This window comes from Chiroxiphia lanceolata, chromosome 1 (assembly GCF_009829145.1).
Source record: "Chiroxiphia lanceolata isolate bChiLan1 chromosome 1, bChiLan1.pri, whole genome shotgun sequence".
Taxonomy (NCBI): domain Eukaryota; kingdom Metazoa; phylum Chordata; class Aves; order Passeriformes; family Pipridae; genus Chiroxiphia; species Chiroxiphia lanceolata.
Window position 1 is genome coordinate 100,483,435 of NC_045637.1, and position 7,619 is coordinate 100,491,053.

The following is a 7,619-nucleotide window of genomic DNA, read 5'->3' on the forward strand; positions in this document are numbered from 1 at the left end:
CTGGCACATCACACGTAGGAAATCGGTAGCACTTGCGATGGCAATTCTGAAGTGTTTGGAGGTGGCACTGTCCCTATGTTGAACTTTTCTTGAGGTTATCAGTCCAGCATTTGGTCTGAGAGGAGTCATTCTTTCAGACTTGTATCAGGTGCTTTCCTGTAGTAAATTGCTACCCTTTGGGAGTATTTCTCAAAGCAAGGCAGGTTTCGGACCTTTGCAATCCAGAGGGTTAGTACCTCTGCTTGACCAGAGCTGCTTTTCAAAGAATATTGTGACAGTGCAAAACTGAAGCTTTCTGGAAAATAACATCCTTCCCTGTTGAGAGACCTCCTTGTAGCAGATCTACTTAGCCCTGCTTATTAAATAGGAGACAGTTTGGTGATCACATAGATCATTGCTGTTAACTCTCTGCTTTTTTTGTGTACTTACTAAGTAGAACTCTCAGGGTCTGGATTAGTCATTCTTAATAGTATATATTCTGAAGGTAAATGGATACTTTGGGGGGTTTCAGTGTGTCAATATGTACAAAACTGCTAAACCTTATATGTCATGTGGTAGGGGGCATATCTTGTTCACTTCCTCTAAACCACCCCATTGAAGCTGAACATTTTATGGCACAAGGAAAACTGTGCCATAACTGTGGCACAGTGTCACATAACTGTGACAGTCAGATAAGGAGTTACTAACATGAAGTTACCAACCTACTTCAAAAACTTTTTCTGGAGCGCAGGTAAAGCATCAGTACATTTTTTCTAAAAATCAAGATCTTTAGTGTTTATTGGATTTTTTTTTAAATAAATTATTAGATTTATTAGGGTTTGGTTGAAAAAACAGTGTAAGTTAGTTGGTTAATTATTATCTTACCCAGATAATTTCAGATATGCTTGCAAGGGGACAGAGACAATTGTTAGTGCCTCTTGCATGGAGTGTTATACCAAGTTAGCGCCTACAAAAAGGCACAAGTTAGTAGAAAGTAGGTCTAAAGATAACTGTAACTTGGCATAATTTGTGACTGAGTGTGGCACTTAGTGCCATGGTCTAGTAACCATGGCGGTAGTGGATCAAGGATTAGACTTGATGATCTCAGAGATTCCTTCCAACCCAGCTGATTCTATGATTCTATCAATACCATTCTTTGTTTTACTGAGGGCATGATTTTTAACACCCAGCATGGTTTTCCTTCCCTCAAGCTTGTGGGTTTTGTTTGGTCTGTGGAGGGCTATTAGGGGTGGGTGGAAAAATTTTGTGAGGAGCTTGTTAGGGGACAGACAGCAGCACCAAAAAGTTAAAGAGAAATGCAGCACATGCCTGGGTGGCAGTTGAGGGTCACTGAAGTGGCTGCTGCAGTTTGAGACAGGAGCTATTCCATTTTTTGGATTGCTTAACCCTTCCCAGCTCCAATAAACGCAGTGAGTAAGGACACAAGAAGATTACCCTGCTGTGAAGCCAGGGTAGCCACATTGAGAGACCCATTGCCAGAAGAGGAGCTACTACCTGATGATGTCCTCATCAGCCTTGAAGGGGTTGTACCTGTGGACCATGGCCAGGGTAGCACTGGCAGTGGATCCACTCTGCAGACAGTCTCAGCACTTCCCAATCCAGTCTGGGCACCAGGTAGAATCGTCCTTTAAAAAACAAATAACAAGTGCATGAAAGTAAATTAAAAACAAAACCTGGAAAAAAAAAAAAATGTAAAATGTTGACACACTATCACAGCCCTGGGGAAGGTCCAACCGCCACATGCAAGGAATAAACCTTTCCACAGGTGGGGAAAAAACCCTTCCTTTCCCTCCCCCAGCCTCAGTCCTTCCTTGAAAGCCTCCAAAGCAAACTGGTTGGCACACAGATTCAGAATTCACGCCTCTGCTCCCCCCATGGGTGGATGTTTTTGTTGGGCTGTCTCCCCCTTCCCAGCCTGTGCCAGGGTGAGTGGCAGAAGCTGTCAGCAAGGCCAGAAACCAGCTCCACTTTGTCAACATCCACATCCTCCCCTGCCAAGAAGCAACTTGGCAGCTGGCTGAAAAATTACTCCTGCCCCACCACAGCAAAGCAGGGAACCTCCAGTGTCTGGCCCAGATGGGCCCTGCGATGCCTGGGACCAGGAGTGTGCACCCCACACCATGAGTGGACTCTCTTGATTTCATTTGGGTATAGAGGGTGACCTGAAACAAGGTGCCACAACCAAGTCAAGCAGCTTTGCCCTGCCAGTGGCCAGGTTGAAGATGATGTCCCCAGCTTGATGTCATGCTGCAGGATGCCACAGTTGTGCCCAAGATTGCAGGCAGACATCAGCACCTTAGCTGCTGGAGGGGATGTCTCCCCTTTTCCTATTTGTGGGAAATTCACTGGATTGTCACAACTTCTTAAATACGATGAAAAGCACTTAGCCACTTTTTCCTCAACCTCTCCCAGGACCATCAGAAGCATCTCAGCAGCTGTGCTTTGGTCACAGGGAAACAGCCTGGTTTCTTGGCTTCTTAATGCCATGAGATGTGTGAAGCTCTTACTGGCCAGCCTTCTGGATCTTACTGTGCAGGGAAATAGATCTCTGCCATCTCCTGGAGCAGGGGAACTTCCTACAGCCAAGAATAGTTGAAAGGTCTTCCAACAATGCCCTATCTGAGGGTACATGGATAACACCATCTGATGAGGTGTTGGCACTCTGGAGAGAGAAAACAAGAAAGCAGCAGTCACTGGTTCGTGTGCACCCTCTCCCAAGGTCTGCAGTGCCTAGGACATGCTGGGTATGCTCAGAGCTGCACCCAGACCTCCCAGCTGATTCTCTGGTTTGGAGGAGAGCAGGATGGCAGGACGTGTGCCATTTCCTCCAGTTAACCATGGGAGATCAACGTTCTCAGCTGCAAGAGTGGGATGCTTGTGTACCACCTGCAATCTCCCACACTGTTATTCTTCCCATTCCACAAAGCTGGGTACTCACCTCAAGACAACCACATCAGGAAAAAGAACCAGGCCAGGATGATGTCCTCATCTGTGTTGAAGGGATGGAAGCTGCAGACCTTGTTGTAAAGCAGGATGCCCAGGGACCGCTTGATGGCCATGGCAGCAGTGGAAGAAGATCTACTCCAGTGGGCTGTACACCCCTTTTTCCTTAGGACACAGACAGAGCTCATCAGGCAGATGCTGCCCTTGCCTGGGCATCCCTGGGGATGTGGGGACTGCACCGGTGGCACACAGTGTGACCTGCTGCCTTCTCTCAAGCACCTGACTCTTGTTTACAAACTTTGGGTGCTAAAAGAAAGCCCCTGCTGCTGTAAGAGTGCAGAGGGGGGGCCTGGAAGGCCTGACCACTAGGTGCAAGGAAAGCACCTTTGCACAAGTAGGGAAAACCCTGCTTTTATCCCCCCTCAGCCCCATATTGGTCATGAAAAATACCATAGGCCAAGGCAGGAGAGGGGAATAGAGCCTCCCACACCTGCAAACGAAAGGCCAGCACATGGGTTTTGCAACCCCCTCTCAGCTACATTCCACAGATTGGTTGTTTTTGTTGGACTGGCTCCCCCCACACACACTAGTCCCAGCCACCTCCTGTTGTGCAAAATCCATCCCCACCCACCCTCAACAAAAAAAAACAAGTTGGCCACCAGCTGAAGAATTATCTCCCCACCACCACCAACAAAAGGGAGAGCCTCTGGTGCCTGGCCAGGCCCTGGGTGCGAACTCACCTGAAAAGCAGGAGTACAGCATGTCCTTAGGTACATGACACAACCAAAGTCCATCAGCTTAGTCTCGACAGTGGATGATGTTCTCGCCTCGATGTTGCAGTACAGAACCCTGTGGCTGGTACAGTGCTGCATGACCTCCTGCACCTGGTGGAACAGCCCTGCACCATCTTCTCTGTCAGAAATCCGTGCTCTTCCAGATGTCGTAGAAGTCCTGAGAGTGCTGTGGACACTCAATCACCAGCATGAAGCTGTGGTGGAGCTTGAATCAGTCCAGGAGCTGGACAATGATGATGTGGAAACCATAAGAGGACACCCTGATGAGCAGCACAATTCTAGGAGCACACGGGCACTGTTGGGCTGTGGGGGCGACCACAATGCGATCAGTGGGGCTGATGCTGCACCAGGAGGCCGGTGCCCCCCCACCCAGGGTATGCTCTGATGCCCCCTTTCCTGGCCCCACTGGTGCTGGGCATTCCCTGGCCCAGGATGCTCCACAGCCCCTGGTGACCCCACAACTACTCCCCCCTCAGTGTTCCAGCTTCCACCCTGCCAGTCCTCAGCTTATCCCCACCTGTCATGCTCTGGGCTCTCCCACTGACACCAGTCACTCACGAGCTTGGCCCACTCCAAGATGTGATCCCAGGATGCATTTTATGGCCATCTGCAAGTCAAGTCGACAGTGAGCTGAGCTCACTGCCCCTGCCCCTCCTGCAAAGAGAAGACCCTTCGCTGTAAGAGGGATTTTTATTCTTTCCAGAACTTTGAATTGGAAAGCATGTTCAGAGTGGAAGTGCTGTCTGGCTGGTGCTTTGCCCTTAAGCTTGACTGAAGGAGTGTGTCAGAGCTCAGCATTGGCCTTTCCCACAGTTTTCTGAAGGAAGTGGATTTTTTGCCTAAGAAGTAGAGGCCTGCAGAAGCAGGATAGTCAGCCCCAGGGCAGAAAGCAGTTGTAATCTTTCATGGCCTTTGTAAGCCCATGTGCACATTCTGTGTGTTTTTCCTTGCATTGAGGAGTTTGCTTCTATTTATTTTGCAAACTTATATGAAGATGAGCAGGTATGCTCTGTACCTACTAGGAACTGAAGCATATTCAAGACAGATGTTAGAAGCTTTTTCAAGAGGAGTTAGAATTCGATAAAACAGTAAGAAACCTTGCAGTGTCTTGGTGTAAGGTCCAGGGGTTATGAGGTATCAGGACAATGAAGAGTATAACGCTGTGCACTACCAGCACACTGCAAATTAAGGTCTGTTTTTGACACAGGAAATAGAAGGGGGAAAACTTGGTTACAGTAATATAACCTGCTTACCAGGCAGGCTGCTGGGACTCTGGGCACTATCAGTCTTTCCTGCATGGAGATTCTTGAAACCTTATGCAGTGGCATGATCCCTGGGAATACTGTGGACTGAAAACACATTAATGACTCAAAAGGAAAAATAAGTATTTAAGTTAAAAATAAGCAGTGATACTATTTTGATAGCTGGTGTAATAAGGCTGGCTGGTGGAAACAGGGTGCTTTCACCAAAAAAACAAATTGAAACTGCAGAACATAAGCTGTTAACATTTTTAAGAGCAGGTCCAGCCTTTTGCTGTGGGTATAGAAGTCTAAGTTGAAGATTTGGAAGGTTTTGAAAACTGTATGCTCACTTTGGAAATGTTCTCCTTTTGTTCCTGCATCTGTGATTGTACTTGAAGGTAGAAATGGATGATATTTCTGATTCTCCCTCCTTCTATTCTTTCTTTTCCTCCCTTCCCACTCAGATGATTTGAACAAGATAATGTGTTGTCCCTCACAGTTTAGCCAGGTTAAGACTGTATGTGCATATGTATCTGTATGCAGGTATCATATTGCAAGTGGTGGCGAGGGGCCTGTGACCAGCATTGCTTAGATCTCGGCAAGCTGCTACTTGAGCCTCAGTAACAGCTTGTGTACTTACTTTCTGTTAGTCTTTCGCAGCTGTCAAGTAAATAGTGTTGGTTTATGCACCCTTTATGGATACATTAAAGTATATGAAATGATTAGAGACTTCATATTAATTGTAAAGGGACGAGATATGAAGTGTTTGCTGCTGAACAATCATTCTGGTAGTAACATGTTCAAAATCAGTCTGGAAAGTTTACTTCTGTTATTTTATAGGAGAAATGGTTGGTAGTTATGCTATTCCAGGAAAGGAAAAGTCTCTTTGAAGTTACTAATCCATCAGGTCACCTTTCTCCAAAGAAGTGACTCCTGAGGAACTGTTTCTGGGCACAGCTCTGTGAGCACCTAAGCTTTGTTTGCAGGGCCTTTTGAGCACTCTGTCACAGCAGAGACCTGTATCTTTTTGTAGTGAGCTTTGGATGTATATGAGAGATAATTTCCTCATTTTGGGAATCGCTTCATTTATTTTCAGGATTATTTTGCCAAAAATGGCAAAGCTCCAACAGCAGTAGGAATGAAATCTTCTTTGGAAGCTGAAGCTCCTAATTTGAGATCTAGTGCTTGTTTGGAATAGAGGGTGACCTTTCCTTCTGACCCCTCCCGTTTTCCCTATGTGTTGTCTTGAATCTCATCTGCATTCATCCAGACTTCTGCAAAAGAAATCTCTGAGAGAACTTTGGGATTTGCTAGTGGAGCTGCTAGGAAAGTTTATTAATTAGAAAACCAAGAAAATTACTCCCATATGCTGCAGTACGTCACAACGATTTACCTTCCTGATATACATGTATTAGGTCACCTCCCAGGTGGTATAAAAATATTTGTCCAAAATGTATTCAGTAGTTCCTGAGGTTAATCTTAGGAACTAGGTAATTACTGGAAAGTGTGTTCTTGTTTACCTTATAAGGAGACTGGTAATACAATGAAGTAAATGGTGAAACTATATTTAATGATCATTTGGACTAATTAGGTAAAACTTGTCAATTACTTGTGTATTATTATTTGATCTATTTCCCTGTAACTATCTATAGGTGCAGAGGAACAATTTCTCAAACTGTTCCTCTGAGATTTTTTATTTTGTCATCACTTCCTAAGATCTATGTTGGTACTCTAATTGTTTCAAAATCTCAAACTGAATAGTCTACTATTTGAATTTCTCTTAAAATTTGTTAGTGTTAGTACCTACTATCAATATAAATTAGTAGTTGGCAGATTATGATCATCCTTATGCATATCTTTCTCATTTACAACTACATGTGAGAGGAATCCAATGGAAGGTTTCCATATCACCTTTGTAGATTGTTTTGGTAGTTTTTGCTATTCTCAAACATGTGTAAGTAGTTGTATAGGACACAAAATTTTTCTAGTAAGATAAAGGAATATGTTACAAATCCCTTTATGTGAGAAAATTTCTCCCTTAAATTTAGAAAGACGGCCCAAAAACTCATGAAACAAAAGAAAAATTTATTCAGTGCACTGGGTCTAGTCTCCAACCGAGTGTTTTAGGGAGAAAAGACCCTTTGGGTGTACAACTTATACATTTTATATTTTTACAAAAATCCCACCCTTTTTCAGATAAGTTTAATATATTCATTTTGCCTAAAAAAGGTCTCTTTTCTCTGAAAAGGGGCTTTCCTTTTATCCCAGTTGGCCTGCAAGCCATCCCCCATCAAAGATGATGGATCTTGCTTTGTTTCTTAGCTCAAAGAGAAAAGGAACCTCTTGCACAGCATGGCCCCAAAAGATTTTAATTTTTAAGAACTTTCACATTTCCCTTATCTGACCGAAAAAGACCCTGATACCCAAGTTCAGTCTGTGGAACTTGGATATCTTACAACTTCACGACACGCCTATATATATAAAAACTGTATTTTTATTTCTCATACTTTACACAAACAAACTCATTTGTGCTAATCACTTCTTTGTACTTTCATGGTAAAAGTTGATCCTGTTCTGTCTTCTTTTCATTAGAAGCACCGCCATTGCCTGTAACCATTTTTTGTAGTATGTACCTAATTAT